Genomic DNA, 18,040 nt, shown 5'->3' on the forward strand with positions numbered 1-18,040 from the left:
ACACCCACAGAACAAACGGGGACAGCCACTCTTCCAGTGTCATGCAAATGAGCACAGTGGTAGATCAAATCTCCAGAGGCTGCAGCATTTTACACCGGTCCATGTCCACATAGTACCCATCTCAAAGCGGCACAGGGCAAGGGTGGGCTCTGAGCCCCAAAAAAACCAGGTTAGAGACCACACGCAAAGGCTCCCAGGACGACATAGGCCAGGGAGGGCTTGGAGTAAAATTGCTCCAAGAAACAGACCAAGAGGGGGAAAGCAGTATTTCGAAATTAACATTCTATTTTCCATACAGGTGGATTTAAATGTGTATGGGCAACTAAATTAATAAATCAAAGGCTACAGCGAGAATCTGGCTCTTTCAGCTGCTAACCGAGGAGTTTACAAGGCTCGAGTTACACCCTTCCCCCTTATTGGGGAATGCAGGAGGTGCAGGAGGGCGATATCTCAGGAGCTGTTGGAACCCTGACAGTTGTGGGAAGCAGTTATGGCTCAGAGTGGAAGCTCACAAGTTCCCCCCATCAGACAGACCTCACCCCACCAGCCAGCACCCCACAAAACATCAGCTGCAGAAGTACAGTGTTCCCATCTTGCCAATGAGGGCTCCAGACACAGAGAGGCCAGAGGCCAATGGCATCTGGACGTGGACACCAAGGAAACAACAGGACCAGGAGCATAGCACCCCCCCACCCCCGTCCACTTCAGTCTGAAGGCTGCATCACCAAGACACACCAGATGTCACTAGGTGTCAGACCTCCCACCCCAGCACCTTGCCCAGAACATCTTCCATTCATGAAGAGCAGAGCCCCCGGCTCCCTCCTGTTTTAAGTCACTTCCTCCTCCTCCCGGGAACAAACTGCCCACGCCCACAGCTTAGAAGAAGAGAGATTTATTTGGGCTCAAGGTTTCAGTCAACGGCTGCACGGTAGAAGCGGCCTTGGTGGAGCAGAGCTGAGCCACTCAGGTCATGGTGGCCGGAAGCAGAGAGAGGATCGGGGAGTCGAGGAGGGGAATATTCCCTTTCAGGTCACACCCCCAGGAAACCATAACCTTCAGGCCTGCCTCCAAGTCAGCTAGAGCACCCCCAAGGGTCTGACCTTCCAAAAGCCTACCTGGAACACATGAGATTTAGAGGGAAACGCTAGACCTAAACCATAGCATTGCTTTGGAGGTGAGTGAGCCCCTCTGCAGCCACCTCCCAGCAGAGTCGGAAGGGGAAGGATGGGCCACCAGCCCGGGCCACCAGGGGATCCACTGTACCACTCCACCCAGGGAAGAGTCAGAGCAGCCTGCACTGTGCGGAGCCCCCACACCCCAATCTCTGCCTTCCCAGCACTCATGCTACTGGCCCTTCCTGGGGGCCCCTGCCCCTTCCACCTCCACTCCTGGGGAGGAACATTGCCCCTGGGGGCTGGGTTCCAGGCCCTATACCTCCAACAGGGCCTCTCCCCAGGGAGCGACCTGCTGCCACATGAGCATCTTCGGGCATCTCTAGGGCTTTGTAGTCCCAAAGAAGCTCAAGAGAATTGAGCTTCTGACAAGTGTCTCCCAACTCCACTCTGTCAGTTGGGTCTTTCTCTCCAGGGCTGTGCAAAGAAAGCCCCAGGAGGAAGTCTTGGCAGCACCCCCAGCCCCTGTGTCTCTTTCCCTTGCTTCTGGTCTGACAGCAGCCACCCCCCAACTTGACGTCAACTTTCAAAGCGACCACCCCATCCCCTCGCCCCAAGGATCTGCAGAGGACCCTCTGCTGCCCAGCCAACAGTACCAGGTGTGGTGCTTCCACAGCGGGCCAGGAAAGCCAGCATGCTTAAGAGAGACCAAATCAAACCCTCCCTGAGCTCCGTCCGCCTCCGAGGCCATTCCGCCCATCAGAAGACCCCTGTCTCCTCCTCCTGCTGCCTAGGATTTGTACCTGTGGCTCCCTCTGCACAAAGCACCCATTCTCCCAGCCCCCCCAGCACGTCTCTTCACCCTTGGAAAGGAAGACAGCACACTAACACCTCGCCAGCACCTGACGCTGGCCCATGCATTATCTCAGCCTGTGTGGCATTGTAAAAATAAGGACTTTTATATAAAAAAGACCAATGACTCCTGGTCCAAACAGAAGATCCAGTCATGCTCACACGGGAGCAAGGAGGGGCTGTGCTCCCAGAAGCTGCTGCCAGGCTCCCCCAATGGTCCTCACAGATGCCAGCTTGCAATGCCATGTCTTGCTTTACCCCGAGTGCAGAGTTCTCGAAGTGTGCTCCTGGACAAACCCGCCATCATGAAACTCGCTAGAAGGACACGCTTCTACCCTGCCAGGGACCACCGGGTCGGGAACTACCTCAAGGTGAGAATCTGTGCGCTAACTCTGTGGCCAGCCTGGGCCACACCAGCCTGCTGCCCGCCACGCCATCCTCCTACCTCCACCCCGGCAAGCCGCAGGCCTGCGCAGCTCAAGGCCTCTTGTGGTGCCTTCGTGGGCCCATTGGCTTGACTTGTTACCTGGTGAGACCCTCAGGGTGGGGGCTCTTTCTGCTCCCCCATTCCCAGGACGTAGCACAGAACCTGCCCTAACCAGGGGCTTCGTGATGACTCCTGACCCCTCGTCTCAAGAGCTAAGAGTGACCACCAGGCCGCTCTGGCCTTCGCTGGCTCGCAGTGGCCAGCTGAAGTCATTCCTCCTATTCAGGGCATCTGGTAATCACTCTGGACCCTTCTGCACGGGGCTGCGGAATGGAAGGTGCTATTAATGAAGCCATCTGGGCTGGGTGGCAGCTGTGATGTGCAGTCCCTTCCCCAGCAGGGCAGGCTCATCCCTTGCCATTAGCTTAAATTCCTCAAGTGCTACAGAAGTCATGCAGATTGTCTTCTCCAATAGTCACTTAGCTGACAAGCATTTCTGAATGGCCAGGAACATTCTGAAAAGACAGATTAAAGAATAGGGGGCACGGTACTAAGATGGTGAAATGGCTCCCCCTATAGCAGGAGGCTAAGTCAATGGGCACAGAAGATTCGGAGAGGGAGATTCTCACCATCCCCAGGTGCAGGGGTGCAGGGGAACTTCCCCCACGGGAGGCAGAAGCCCAAGGATGCGCCACCCACAAGTTAACACCCAAGCCGACTACCCAAAGTCGGCAGCAGTGACAAAATCACTCCTGGAACTAAGCTGCTGACCATGTCCAGAACTTCCTGACAGGCCGGGGGAGGGGGCTACGAAGCTCATCACAAGGGGACAGGGCCCCACTGTCCAGATGAGGACACAGAAAGGAAAGGTACCCAACAGCTTGTAAGAGGCCCAGCTAAGGTCAAATCCAAGTCTGCTGAACTCTGTGCCCTTTCCTTCCACAAGGCCGCCTCCTCATGGACCTTTGAGGGACTTAGAGGGGGCAGCAGGCTCAGTTGGGAGACACTGTGAACCACACCCTGGACACCCCGCCCCGTGATGGGCCACCCTGGCACAAGCGTGCCCGGGTGCTGGCAGTGCCCCGGGCTGTCCTGTGTGCTGTTGTCACCTCCCCCTGACCCTCTGGGAGCACAGCCTCAGGAAGGACCCACCCATCCATCAGCCCTCCTTTAATATCGCTGATGGGCCCTCAAGCCACATGGCTTTGAACAGCTAATGAGGCATGCAGGACGCCTTAGCTGCTAATGTTTTCAGATTTCCTGGGGTGAGATAATGCGGCTGATGAGGGAGTAGAAGCTGAGCCTTCCCAGCACTGATAAGGTGTTAATAAACCTTAGCAAATGCTGATTAGAGGCAGCACCAGCAGCACAGAGCCCAGGATCTGCTCTCAGGCGGATCCTGGCCAATTAAACCCCAAGCGTCTGCCTTTGGAACTAATCCCAGGAAGGCAGCTGAATTGGGCACCTCCCAGGTGCCAGCAGCCACCGCAGGTCAGGCTGGCCCCTGTGGGGCCCCTGGGTGTCCAGCTGGCACTTCGCACTCAGGACAGGGAGAGCAAGGGGTCATGGCAGACCTCACCCGACCATGCCAGATGCCACAGATGACTCAGGCCTCGGGCAACTTCTCAGCCCCAGGGATTGAGGACCATGATTAAAAACTTCCTTGGACACACTTAGGAGGGGGGCCTTGGGGATGAGTGTTTCAAAATAAGCAAAGGGACGGAACCCCACAATAGGGCTGCCCACACAGCTTCTCTCCTCCTCCAGCTGCTGCATCCATTGCCCTGCCCTGAGAACTGCATCCATCAGCCACCTGCAGAAATGCCAGGCCGCTCCGCCCCTCCTTGCAGATGGCAAAGGTTACACCAGAGTCTGTTGATGCAGAAGCCAGAGCAAGGATATCTCTCCAATGCCCTGGCATTCTCCAATGCTGTGTTTACCATGAGCTACGACGGGAAATCTGAAGGGAAAGAACGGAGCTTAATAAAGATACAGATCTAGAAAGATGCATCCGGCTGAAAGCTGGCAGAGCTGCAGGGAGAAAGCCAGGCTCCCCGCACCGAAGGGCTCCAATGGCGTCCTGAGCCTTCAGCACCATCCCTAGGTCAAATCCACACATATTACTTGGCACAGAATTAACTTCTCGCCACCTCTCTGATTCCCAACTATAAAGCACACCCTGCCTGTAACTCGAGAGGCATACACATTTCACTGGTCAGCAGACTGGGGCCAGTGCATCCATGCTGGGCTCCTCCGAAAGGCGCTAACGGCTTTGGCTTTGGGAAAGGTAAAGACACCGCCTGCCAGCCCCTGTGGCTTCTGATGCTGTCACCCGCGTTCAGGCTTAATTAAAACGAGCTGTGTGATGAACATCTCCAGGAGACAGCTTGCTCCACGGATGTCACCTAAGGATACCACAGAGCCTGAGAGATAATCTAACCCCAATCATAACAAATGCGCGGGGAAATGCTCCACCTCCACCAGACAGCCAGTCATTACTGTGCAGGCTGCGAGCGGCACAGAGGAGAAGCTCCCTTTCTGCCACCATCACGAGTCCACGTCTACTCAGCATTCCACCCCGGTGCCCAGAGAGTCCTCCTCCCATGTCACTGTCAGAGATGCCACACTGGTCCTCCTTTGATTTTAGACCTGAGTGACAATGTCCTGGAGACTCCACGAGGAGGGAGCCTGTGCGTGGACAGCAGGGAACGGGTACGGCCGTGGACCTGTGGCTCCCGCAGGACAGTGACCGGTGGAGGGGCTCTGCACACCTGGGCCAGGTCTGCAGTTGCACCATGCTGGCTGCCAGGTGGGCTCAGCCCAGGGGTGAGCAGGACCTTGAGCAGCCTTGGCTTTGGAAGGAGAACTGGAGGGACCACATGGTGTACCCCAGACCTTAGAAGCCCACCCTGAGGTGGGGGTCGCTGCAGTCCAGGGTGCTTCCCTCCCAAGCAATCAGGAAGTCTCTCGGAAACTCTGTGCTGTAGCTCATTCTCTGAAGTGGAAATGCCCAGGAAGTTCCCAGGCAAGGGCACCTTTGCTTCCTGTTGACCAGGAGCTTCTGTGGGAGAGGCCAGGCCATTCCTGTGGCAGGAGACCCCACCGGCCAGAGAGAACGATGGAGGGACAGGGTGGTCAGGCCGAGCTCTGGACCCTGGAGACAGGGAGGCCACCAGAGACCAGGCCACCAGAGGCTGCAGGTCCTGATACGAGGTCTGAGCACAGAGAAAGGAGACGGGGAGCTGGGCAAGGAGCTGTGACGATGTTGCCTGTCCTGGGCGTGGTCTGGAGAGATGCCCCTCAGAAGGCACAGGAATGGAACCCGCCTTTCCCTCAGCCTCGGCAGCCACACTTCCTCCTCACCTGCCTGCAGCTTCCTCTCCCCGATCAGAAGCAGCTTTGGTGGCTCAGTTTTCTCTAAGATGCCATGTGCACTTGAAGAGGGCACTGGGGCATTGGCAGTATCCCCATGAGCCACCAAACCAAAGCGCAGACCCTCCAGGATCAGCAGGGTCCAGCTGCATGGTCCATACCATTAACCCATCCACTTCCTGCAGGGTCAGATCTTCCCCAGGGAGGCTGACTCCCTCCAAATATGGGAACCACCTCAAAGGCTGCCCTGCCCAGGCTGGGGTGGGCATGTGCACCAAGCCTTCTTCCTGAAGCCTGTACCTGTCAGTATCTGCAGGACCAGGGGACTCTGAGGGACATCGGGGTCCCCAGTCCTCATGGACATCAAGGACCACCCGCCGGCCCTCCAAAGGCCCCAGGGCTGGAGCGAGGGACCTGGATGCAGGGGCCAGGAGAGGACCCCGCCCCGGCTTGCCCTCCCCGTGCTGTGCCCAGCTGCCTTTCCACCAGTGTTCACCCTCTGAGCCACTTTTTTCTCTCGGGAGCGGGTATTGCCGAGGATTGGCTTCATCCCCAGCCACTGTTGTTTTTTATTTTGAAACATTTTTAATCACATTAATTATAACTTTTATCTAGACCCAGGCTTCTGGGTCTCATAGATGGGGCTTTTGGGGGGTGGCTGGATTAAGGATGCACTGTAACTAAACGGGGGTCAGCACAGGTCTGGGTGTGGAGAGTGGGGGCCCCACCATGGATGTAAGTGGCACCGATCAACAGGCTTGCAGTCTGCACGAGGCGTAAAGGGACAGAGGGTGCTGCCTCCTGCCGCTCTGCCCGGGACTCCTGTGCCATGCCAGCTGCCACGGACTTCAAGCCAGCTAATTATGGGCTGAAATCTCTACGAGCTAGGAGCCAAATAAACCTCTCCTCCTTTAACTCTGGGTCTTGGGTATTTTGTCTGAGACAGCAGCCAGGCTACCCAGGCTGGGTTAGAACTCGCCATACTCCTGCCTCAGCCTCCCGGAGCACTGAGATTACGGATGTGTGCTTCTCCACTCTACCACAGATTGTGTTCTTACAGAGTGCTAACAGGAAGGCACTAGGAAAGGGGCCAGCATCGGGGAGGAGACCGATCCACTCACGTCCCCACACTAAAGCCACTAAGGAGGTGTCGGCCCGGCCCTGCATCCCTGGGATGTCCTTCATGTGGACCCCACGCTGGCCCAGGGCAGGGGACTTTGAAAGTACAGAGCGGCATCCGGGTGTGCAGTCCTCGGTTTATCAGCTGCCAGTACAGAGGTACGGGCGGATGCTTTCAGTCCCGTTGGTCAGTTTAAAAATTCCAACAAGCATGGTTTGGGCATCAAATCAGTGGAGAATCAAGACACACACAGAGACACGCAGAGACACACACGGAGGCATATACAGAGACAGAGACACACGGAGACACATGCAGAGAGACACATGCAGAGACATACACACACATACAGATGCAGAGAGATGCATACAAAGAGACACACAAACACGGAAATGTGCCTCACAACAGGTCCAGCCAGCAACACCAGCCTGGGCCCAGCACATTTACAAAGCTCACAGAGAAACAGGCTGGGCATAGCAAGGGGTCCTCGTGCCACCCAGAGTGCCCACATGGTGTAAATGCCCAGGGCTCGAGAGCAGCCGGCTGGTGGCGCAAGCCTGGACCTGGCCACACAGAGCACGCCCCGCCACCTCCTCCCGATCCCCCAGCCTCTGCAGACTCCACAGCCTCCACGCTCCTCTCCCCAGAGCAGGGTCCCCAGCACCTCTCAGCGGGCAGGAACCGTGTGGAAGGAAGCTGACAGCTTTGCAAAGTGACCCGTCTCCACACCGAGCCACTTCCTCATTCTGGTCCGCCCTGTGGCACAAAGTCACAGACTTCCTTCGGGCTAAACCCAGAGCAACGCCCGTCTCAGAACAGAGGACGGAGACCTGTAGGGCACCCATTAGGGCCAGGTTCTGCTCAGGGCAGTGAGGCAGGTGCCCACCTGGAGGTGCTCACAGTTCAGGGAGGGCCATCAACAGTGACACCGAGGGTGAGGGAATGAGGGACACCCAGGCTGCCCTGCGGGGGCTCCCAGTCAGGGGGAAGGGGCGGGGTGGCTTCATGGAGGAGGAGATGGCGGCAAGTCGATGAGGGTGGACAAGAAGCAGCACACGGTGGCAGGAGGTGGGAAGCAGAGGCCACAGGAAAGGGCAGTGGCCAGGGCAGGACCCGGGGTCTCTGACGCTGCTGACAGGTGAGGGGCAGCTGAGAGGGGCAGGGCAGTGGGGGAGAGGGAGCCGGTCTCCACGAGCCCGGGGACCCAAACAGCAGGTCATTGTTCCCACACACTGGGGGCCCGTGGAGGGGCCACGCAGAGGAACGAGAGGCAGTGCCTGTGACAATGCGCACCTCAACAAACCTCCCTGCAAAACAACCTGCGATGACCTAGACAGAGGCGGAAACAGTAACTAAGATTTATCATGAAGCACAGGCCAGGGGCAGGGAGAGACGTGTGCCACGGTACCCCTGAGAGGCTGACAGAGACCCCCAGGCCAGCCAGCGCCGGGCCACTCTTCAGAGACCACGACAGCTTTCTCCTGGGCAGTAACAAGTCATTTCCTTGTCTTACCCAGAGGAGTCCACAGACACTCTCATATTTTTTTTAGTCTATTGGACAAAGAAATATAGGCATGGTCCAGAAAATATAAATATATTTCAAGTAGCAGAGGTAATTAGAGGCAACACGGTACAAATAAAGTAAGATGAATTCATTCTAAATTAGCAAGGAAAATAATTACTTTGTGAAAACCCAAATGACATGAAATATAAAGGCAAGCGAGAGGACAAGAAAACCGAACTACAAAAGGAAATGTTGAAACAGCACCAAATATGTTTTAGGACGATAAGTATAAACTAAGCAAGGTTCCAAGCTGCAGCAGGAAATAAAAGCCAATTACAGGCGGACCCAGGCCGCACCTGGGACCCCCAGTGACCCGAGGAGTCACCTATCCCCTATCACGAGGCCACGCCGCCGCCTCCATCAATCCACCAGCACTGTTTGGTGGCCGCAGACCCCGGTCTACGCTGCCAGGAGACACTTCAGCCCCTCTGCTAGTGCGCGGAACTCATCCGACCGCAGTACACACCAGTGTACACATGGCTGTGGCTGGGGAAGGTGCGGATTCCCGGTGTCTGCGTGGCACCCAGGGAAAGTGAGCTGTTTCTTTATTTTTCTCCGTCCTCACCCAACGCCAAAGCCGCACGCCAAATGAAGAGAAGTCCCCCCAGTTCTCAGCTGCCTGTGTAGCTGTGTGCGTCCTCAGAATGCGAGAGAAACAGAGCCACAAGCTTCACCTCTGTAAGGCGTGCTGAAAACCCACGGGAATATTTAAATGGGCAGAAGACCCTGTGCTTCAGTGATGCGCCCTAAGGTGCTCCGCGTGGCCAGGCACTGGTCAGGGCTGCCACCCCTCGGCAGGCAGGGTGGACAGCATGTTTGGGAGCAGTATTCAAGGCAGAGGCGGCCACGTGCAGTTCCCACAGGAGAAACAGGGGGCTTCTCAAAGTGGGGCAAACTCAGTACCCAGCGAGGAGGACCAGCTGCCTGACTCTGACTGTTTGGCTCGAGAGAGTCCGAGATGAATGAAGTGCCTTCTGGTCCATCCGGGTGGATAACGGGGCGTGAACTTTTGCACTGTATCTGGTCCCTGATCCCTCCTCTCTGGGTTTTCTCCTGTCTGCATCCTCACTGCCAAGAGCTGAGCAGCTTCTCCCCCACACTCTCCCGCCATGGTGCTTTACCTTCAAACGGCTGACCGTGGACTGAGCCTCTGAAGCCACAAGCCCGTACAAGCCTGTCTCCCAGTGAGCCGCAGGTGTTGAGTAGGAAATCTCCGTGACAGAAGGCTGAGCAATCCAGTGGGCAGCGTCAGAGGGGCCAGGGCGTGAAGGGCACCATCAGGCTAGATACGCTTCTGCCCCACTGCCTGTGTATCCCAGATGCTGGTTCTGGTCCTCCCTACAGATCCAAGCCTCCTCTCCGGTGCCCAGCTCCTGCTCCAAGCCTGGGACCTCCCGTAGGCTCGGTAAAGTCCTGAAGACAGAGAGAAGCTAGCAGGAAAGGAGAGGCTCACAAAAATGAAACCGAAACAGCTCCTTGCTCCAGCCACTGCGAGCCGTGAGGGCTGGGACACTGGGCAGGCATGGGCAGACGTTCTTATTTGCCTGAACTCATTCTAAACTGGCAAAATACTCCCTGACAGTGTAGCCAATCTGCAATTTTGTAGGAATCATTCCTGGAGATGAGGTAATATTCAAGACAGGAATTGGCTTAAAGTAAAATGCTAACAGGTAGTACAGAGACCAGAGGGCAAAAATGGTGGCAGCCAAGGGTCACAGATGGTGCGGCTCAGGCTGCTGCTCTGGGGTATCTCAAGGGCTGCCGCTCTCTTAGCAACAGCCCAGCCAACCCTGTACACCAGTTTTCAGGAGAAGCAGAGCCAGTAGGAAATTGGTTCAGGTTGTTATGGCAGCTAACGAACTCCAAATATGCAGGACCAAGTGTCAGGCTGCGAGCTCATGGGAGACCCAGTGTTGTGACTCAAGTCCAAAGGCTGATGGCGGGCGAGATTCCCTCTTGCTAGGAAAGGACATTGTGGGGTTTCGTCACACCTTCAACTGACTAAATGAGGCCCACCAAAATGATAGAGGGTTTTACTGTGGAAATCAGTATGCAGATTTCTCAAAAAACTAGAACTACAGGTCCCATTCAATCCAGCCGTTCCCCTTCTGGGTATCCTCCCAAAAGAATTAAAAACATCAGACCACAGTGACACATGTGCACCCATGTTTATAGCTCCACAGTTTATAACAGCCAGATCTTGGAAACAACCTTAATGCCCATCAATTGAGGAATGGATAAAAAAGACGTGGTGCTATGGATTTAGCTCAGCAGCAGAAGTACCTGCCTGGCAAGTGCAAGGTTGTGAGTTCAATCCCTGGTACCAAAAAAAAGCTAAGATAGTTGTATTATTGATTTCTCTGAGTTCCCTGAAGAGAAGATTTGTGCTGTATTGTTCAGACAACTGAAGCAAAGGTCTTGTGCTCTGGATGGATGATTTGGGAGTGACAATGTGCAATGCTACCTCCTGATTGAGATGCTTTGAAATTTTGTAGTGGTTTTTGTCTTCTGCTGCTGCTTTTGTCTTAATTATCCATCATTCATTTTTTTTTGTTTTGTTTTTGTTTTTTGTACCAGGGACTGAACTCAGGACCTCACACTTACCAGACAAGTACTTGAGCCAATGAGCTAAATTCCTGGCCCCTGCTTTTTTCTTTTTATAGCTTGAAATAAAATGGACTTGGGGAAAAAAATTATAGAGGGTTTTACCTGGAGTCCATCTATTAAAATGTTAACCTTATCAAAATATCCTCACAGAACAACCAGAATACTTTCTGACCACAAATCCGGGCACCAGGATCCAGCCAGACTGACAGGAAACTGACCACCATGCCTGGGGATGAAAGCTCGGGGCAGCAGGAGCAGAAGGAGGGGCCTCCCCTGAGCACACGCACGGGGCCAGCATGGGGGCCACACACTTGGGCTACAGTAGCCCGGGCAGCTGACGAGCTACAGGAAGCTGTTTCTCACCGGTGGCCTTAAGGCCAGGAATCCAAATCAAAGAGTTGGAAGACTGTCTGTGGATGGCCTACTTCCTGGTCAAGAGATGACAGCTCCCCGTCTGTCCTCTCACATGAGGGGCACAAGAGTTCTCAGGGACCCCTCAAGAGAAGCACCCATTCTAACAGAAGCACCATCCCAAGGCCGTGCCTCCTACCTGCACATCAGGAGCAAAGTTGCAAGATACAAATCAGAAGGAACAGGAGTGCCAGACCATGAGAAACCCACCCCTCAGCAGGACCACGCACGGACCTCCTACTGGCCCCCAGGCCTCCAGCATGCCCTCACCCCCTCCTCTAAGACTGAACTGGGGCCAACCTCAGCGTTCTCTGCTCGATGACCTTGCAGGGGTCCTGTCCAAACCTCCTGCACAGTGAGCCTCGACTCAGCCCTGAGATGCTCAAGCCCTTCCTGACCTGGTCACCACCAGCTGCTCAATGAAGCTGGATCCAGTGATTCCAAGGCTCCCTCTACTCTAAACGCCCCATGGTCTCCAGCCACTGGGCCTCTGCCATCACCCATCCCCCACTGGATCCCACCTAGACCAGTAACCTGGGCTCCTTTCTCATAATGCATCCCCACTCCCTACAGGATAAGCTGTGTGTCTACTTCCTACATCTCCATCCGGACCACCCTCTGCAGAGCTTCCGTTAAAATACAAACTGGTCAAATATTTCAAGGAAAAAGACACTATGGTAACTACTATTAAGTCAGGTTATATGGTGGTGAAGTACTAGGTTGTTGAAACAGTCATGCTGTGACCTCTATTGTTATATTGTTATGTCCTGTTTTATCTCAATCTCCCCCTTATTGTTTTAAAAAAATTATTTAGTCATTTCTTATGTTTGTCTTAATTAAAGAAAAAATTCAAAAAATTAGGATATATAAATAGTAACTCTTTTTGATTTCCTATTAACTTGTTTTGAAGTACTGTAGTACTCCCACGATCTTGTTTTGACTGATTAGACTCTGTTCCATTCTATATGATAGTATCAAGTTTGAAGACATAGGCAACTACTTTGAAGACAATAAGATTCACTAAGATACCCATTCTGGTTTGACTATTGTCTTCTTTGGAAGTCCTGTAATGTTTACAATGCCTAAGTTTTATTGGTCTTGTTCTCTACTGTTTTGTCCAACTTTATAATATCTAATGAGATAGACAATTCTTTTTAAGGAAACAAGGGACAACGTTGATAACCATCGTTGATAAACTTGTACTCTGTTCTACACCATGTGCTATGTCTATCCTTGGTATTGACTGACAGCTTTGTTTTGCCATATTTGACTGTATTCTTCCCCCCCCCCAAAGAAAGTAATAAGCACTAAGAAGTAATAAAATCCAAGATGTGTAAATTTTGTTGTAAAAAAGAGAGGGAAAAAAAAAAAAGAAAAAGAGCTCTAACGGATATAACAGCAAGTGTGTTTAGGGGTGTTAAATAGCTGACTATATCAATGTTTTTGGATCATTGAACACAGCTGTTTGCAGTCTCCCTGTTTGAATGTCCACCTTGTATTCTTTGATACTGTGATTTGAGGAACTATTTTCAAGATGATAATATGTAATCTACTAACAGGTGATTTCTTATTGTTATGTGTTTTGGTTTTTTTTTGTTTTTTTTTTTTTTGTAGTTCTGTATTACGTGTACCCTTACACCGCTTTGGTTTGTTTTGTGTTTTTCTCTTTTTCCTCTTAAATAAAAAAAAAAAATACAAACTGGTGACCGTGATTGGGGACCCACTTGTGCTGAAGGAGGGGGCAGGCAGTCCCCACCCTGATGTGACCACTGAACAAGCCAGTGCCGCTGTGGGTTGGGAGCTCCTGGCAGCCCCCTGAGAATATGCCCTGGGAGGAGAGTACGGAAGGGAGGGTGGTGATCAGATGGGTGGAGAAACACGAACCAGGGCCAGGGAGAACCCCCAGTCGCAGACCACACTCCCCTGCATGAACCAGGACACAGACTGGTGACAGACACTAGGCAACAGAACAACTGGTCCCTCACTGGCCTGCAAGGCAAACCAAGGACGCTCTGACTCCCGTGGCAATGCTGACAGAGCCAGCATCGTCAGCCTGGACACAGGACAGTGAGGGTCCTCCAAGGTGTGAGCTAAGAGGGACCCGCAAGCAGGGTGGTCCTTAGCATTCCCCTTGCAGGCTTGGCCTGAGCACACACCGGCTGTCTCCAAGGAGACGCCCAGAGACTGACTTTAGGCTCCCCAGTCAGAAAAGGGCTGCAATCACACAGCTCATCCTCCTCACAGGCCAGGAACCTGAGATAGCTCTGAGGATATGCTTAGCACGGCTCTGGAGCGGTTTTAGCGGGCAGCCCCATCGCCCCCGTGCCTGCACAGGCTTCCTGCCTCCTTCCAGCTACCTGCTGGAGAGTGCAGCCTCCCCCAGCAACAGCTCCACAGGATCCAAATGCCAGTGCAACTCTTTGGGCCCTTGACCTGGTCACTCAGCTGCTCCAGGCCCCCATGTCCTCTGTGCGTGGTGATCAAGAGAACCTGCACTGGGGCACTGCAATCAGGACCCCACCCGAAACAGGTACAAAGCACCCAGGACACATCGGCTCCAGAGGGACGGGGCCATCTCCTCACTAGGCCAGTGGTCAGGGAGCAACTCACTGCCCCTGGCCCTGAAACCTGTGCCGTTTTCTCCCTGGAGACTTGGCCGCTCCCCCTGGCAGCAGATGTTGAGGATAGGAAGAGGAGAATCAGCCGGCGAGGGGATCAGAAAGGACCAGCTCGTAGAGAATGAGGACTTGCACAGGGACAGGTTCCCAAGCCCACCTGTAGGACAGCAAGCCACAGGGCCAGCGCTGGAGAACGATGGAGTAAGATGAAGCCCAGGGAAGGACCGCTGGCTTTGGGACCAGCCAGCAGCAGCAGTGCCCTAAGGATCATGGGCCTCTCCTGACCGGGGGTCATCTGGGTTCAGGACCAGCCAACTCTGTGACCTGGACTCTGGGCAGAGCTTTCACCTGTGAGGCATGGAGACCACCGACAGGGGGCAGGCCAGGAAGCCCAGGAGCCAGGGATGGGTGTCACAGGGAGCCTAGCACAGATGACAGGAGCTTCTCCTGCAGGGACGTGGTACGGGACACGGGTCTTGGGATTGTGCCACCCCAGGGACAGGAGACAGGCTCCCTGGACACGGACTCCAGGACACCTTTGGCTGGTGCCGGTCGCCTGGCACCTCCAGCCAGCAATGAGTGTGTGCAGAACATGACTCCAGGCTCGGGGACACAGATTCGGGCAGCAGGGGCTCCTCAAAGGCCTGGGGAGAGGCAGCATGGAAATGGTGAATGCAGAGAACCACCTGGAAGAATTCTGCAGAGAGGTGAGCAGAGCAAGGGGCTGGAGAGGGACACGGCTGAGGAGCACACAATGCATTGGAGTCCACTCCAGGGCTGGCGCATCGGGCCTACCTGAAAAGGGGGATTAACGGTGTACCCCTGCATACAGGACAGAGGCTGGACTCGGCATCCAAGAAAAAGGGCAGCCTTAGGAGGAGCACAGGCTATCCCCGCTGCACATCGGGATGAGGGACAGGGTTGAGGACACCAGTGACAGAGGCCAGGGCTGCACACACCAGCTCTGCCCTTGGTCCCTATTTACTCAGTGAAGTAAAAAACGAAGTACTTGGTTTGTGGCACCCAGAGCCTTTGCACTGAGCCTGTCCCTTTATTTCATTTTTTATTTTAATTTTACATAGGGTTTCTAAGTCACAAAACTGCCCAGGCTATGCTTAAACTTGGAACCCTCCCGCCTCAGCCTCCCAGAACCCTAGAATTACAGAGATGCACCATGACCCCCCAGCTGGTATTTGTTTATCACGATCATGAAACTTGGTTTTCACAATCATGAAAACCTGGAAGCAGCCCAAGATGTCCTTGGAGAGGCAGCTGGACAGACTGGGACATCCAGACCAGGGGGAATTATCCAGAGTCATGAAGAAATGAATTATGAAGCCCCTGCTGCTGCCCAGGGAAAGAGCTAACCTGAGAAGTTTATAAACCAACAGTACTGACACTTGGCCTTCCAGAATGGCAAAAGTACACCAAGAATAAAAAGCTCAGGGCTTTCTAGGAGCTCCAGGGAAGGAAGGGATGTGTAGGGAAAGCACACAGAGCAGGTGGGGCAGCAAAGTCACCCTGTGTGATGCATTCATAATGGGCACGCCATTCGACACTTATCCAACCCATGGAACGGGTAAGGGCTTTGGCTAACAACACACGGGTACTGGCCTCAGTCGTTAAATACCTCACTGTGCAAGGTATTAATAACGGGAAACTACGAAGACTAAAGGGGTATATGGACCTCTCTGTGTTTTTGATCAACTTTTCTGCAAGCCTAAAACTGCTCCAAAAATAATCTATGAATTTTTTGTTTTGTTTTTAGACATAGCACCCAGGGCCTTTGCACTGAGCTGTCCTTTTTATTTTATTTTGTATTTTGAGACAAGGTCTTGCTAAGTCACTATGCTTCCAGGTTGGGCTTGGCCTGGCAATCCTCCTGCCTCAGCCTCATAGAGTGCTGGGATTATAGGCAGGCATCACTCCACCCAGCTTCTATTAATTTTTCAATGCAAAATAAATCATCAAAACCTAAATATAGACTACATTCCGGAGGTGTGAGAAGCAGGAATGTGTGACAGGGAAATATGGGGGGACAGGAGCCCCCAGAGTCCAGCCTCGGCCTGGCTATGTTTTTCTCTACTATCTCAAGTGCCCAGGCACAGCCCAGGTGGGGAGACCACACCCTGCCCGTCCTTCCCCTCCTCATCACTTCGAAGCAGTCCCAGGATGGCCTCACTGCCAGAGTGAGCATCAGAAGAAAGTCATCCACAAAGACCTGGTCCCCTCCGTGTGTGTCCTGCTGCTGGTGAGATGGAACCCAGGGACCTCTACACAGTGCACAAGAACTTCTGGTTACGAGGGCTGCAGTGGTGCCAGACCACAGGACGCCCACTGCCCCCGGGACTCTTGTTGACCCGGCCCACGTCCCCTCCTCCTCGGCAGGGCCTTCCCAGCATGCCCCGGGGGCTGGGCAGATGCAGCCCAGCAGCCCTGGTGTTGGGATCCTCCCTCTCTCTACTCCTGGCGCATTGGAGGATGAGACGGCCTTTCCCTGCATTAGACCAGGAGCGTCTGGAGAGTGCAGGGTGCCACACTGTCACCTTGGCACCACACCTGGCACAAAACCAGACACACACTGGGAGCTCGAGAAGGTTAAGCCACTCAGTGAATGTAAGGGGCCCAGGACGTCACCGAGGCCAACCACCGTCTGAACCCGGAGCCGAACCAGCATCTTCTTGAGTCATTTCCAGAGCTTCTCTCCTCAGTGCAGCCTTCAGAGAGGGCACAGGGGCTATCGTGGGAGCAACGGGGGGGCTTGTCCCGGAGTGCTTCTGGCACTGTCATCCCCCGCACCATGCCAGCCCAGCAAGGTACTGTGCCACCTCGTGCCCTGTCGCTCGGCTGCTCCCTGCACCTCGTCCTTGCTCTGATGGGGCTGCACCCATCAAGAGTATGCCCCTAAATCCTCTTCCAAGAGGAGACAGCCCTGGAGGGTGAGGACAGAAGGCACTCGGATTGTTCCTTCCAGGACAGTCGAAGTCCAGCCTCTATCCGGGAAAGGAAAGCTGTCACCAGATCACAGGGAGTAGAGGTTAGGTCGCTGTCTTCATCCCAAGGAAGAAGAATGATAAATCGGCCACCACTGGCTTCAGGAATCAGGTCACCTCGACCAATACCACCAGTGACCTGCTGCTCTCAGCACACATAACCTGTGCTGTTGCCCCCTTGCCACCTAACCCGGGGACACCCCAAACTCCAGCACAGCTCCCATGGACTCTGCATGGACTCTGCAGTGACCTGAAGCTACTTTCCTGCACCACAGAGAGCTCCAGGGGTGACATCTAGGCTCCCCTGCCTGCCAGGTGGCTCATTCCTTTGCACGTGCATTGTCTGCACACAAGAGGACTGTCCCTGACCTCCAGTGCCACCGCCTCCCCCTGGTCACAGGTGCCGCTGTCAGGTCTCCGCCCCTCCCTCGCACAGAACCATGCTGGTCATTTCTCCTTCCCACAGTATCGTGCTCTTAAGACTGGGGTCTTGTCAGTCACCTGGAGCCCAGCTCCATGGAGAACCCAGGAGAACAAGTGAAGGGCATCTGCCAAGCCCTGGCTCCACCCTGATGCTGGGAGGAGGATACTGGTTTGAGACAGGAATTACTGCCCCACCCCTGCAGGCAAGGAAAGGCAGCCCCGGGAGACGGGGGCCACACTCCACAGCCAGGGGCAGGGCTGGGACTCGGCCACATGGGAGGGACCTGCAGAGCCCACGGGTAGCTGTGAACAAGGTGTGTGTGTGCACGCACAGGGGTGTGCATGCAGACGTGCACAAGTGTGTGCACAAGCATGTGTGAGTATGCACACAGGTGCCCCTGCCTCAGCCTCTGGGCAGGGCTGCAGCCCACAGGTCCAAGAGGAGGAGAAGGACACTGTCTCCACTGGGCCCTGAGCCAGGCGTGTGTGAGCCACCACCATTCTGCTCCCCATGCTTTGCTGCGCATGTGTGTTAGGTGTAGGG

General features: G+C 54.4%; 1 protein-coding gene across 5 annotated transcripts in view; it reads right to left on the reverse strand.

Annotated features, from left to right (window-relative positions):
- The window catches only part of LOC100724914 (glutamate receptor ionotropic, delta-1), a 580,436-nt gene that overhangs the window by 373,213 nt on the left and 189,183 nt on the right, over positions 1 to 18,040 (reverse strand). The gene's annotated exons all lie outside the window — the stretch shown is intronic.

Source organism: Cavia porcellus, unplaced genomic scaffold (assembly GCF_034190915.1).
Source record: "Cavia porcellus strain 051 isolate PalLab524CR breed Dunkin Hartley unplaced genomic scaffold, mCavPor4.1 scaffold_23, whole genome shotgun sequence".
Lineage (NCBI taxonomy): Eukaryota > Metazoa > Chordata > Mammalia > Rodentia > Caviidae > Cavia > Cavia porcellus.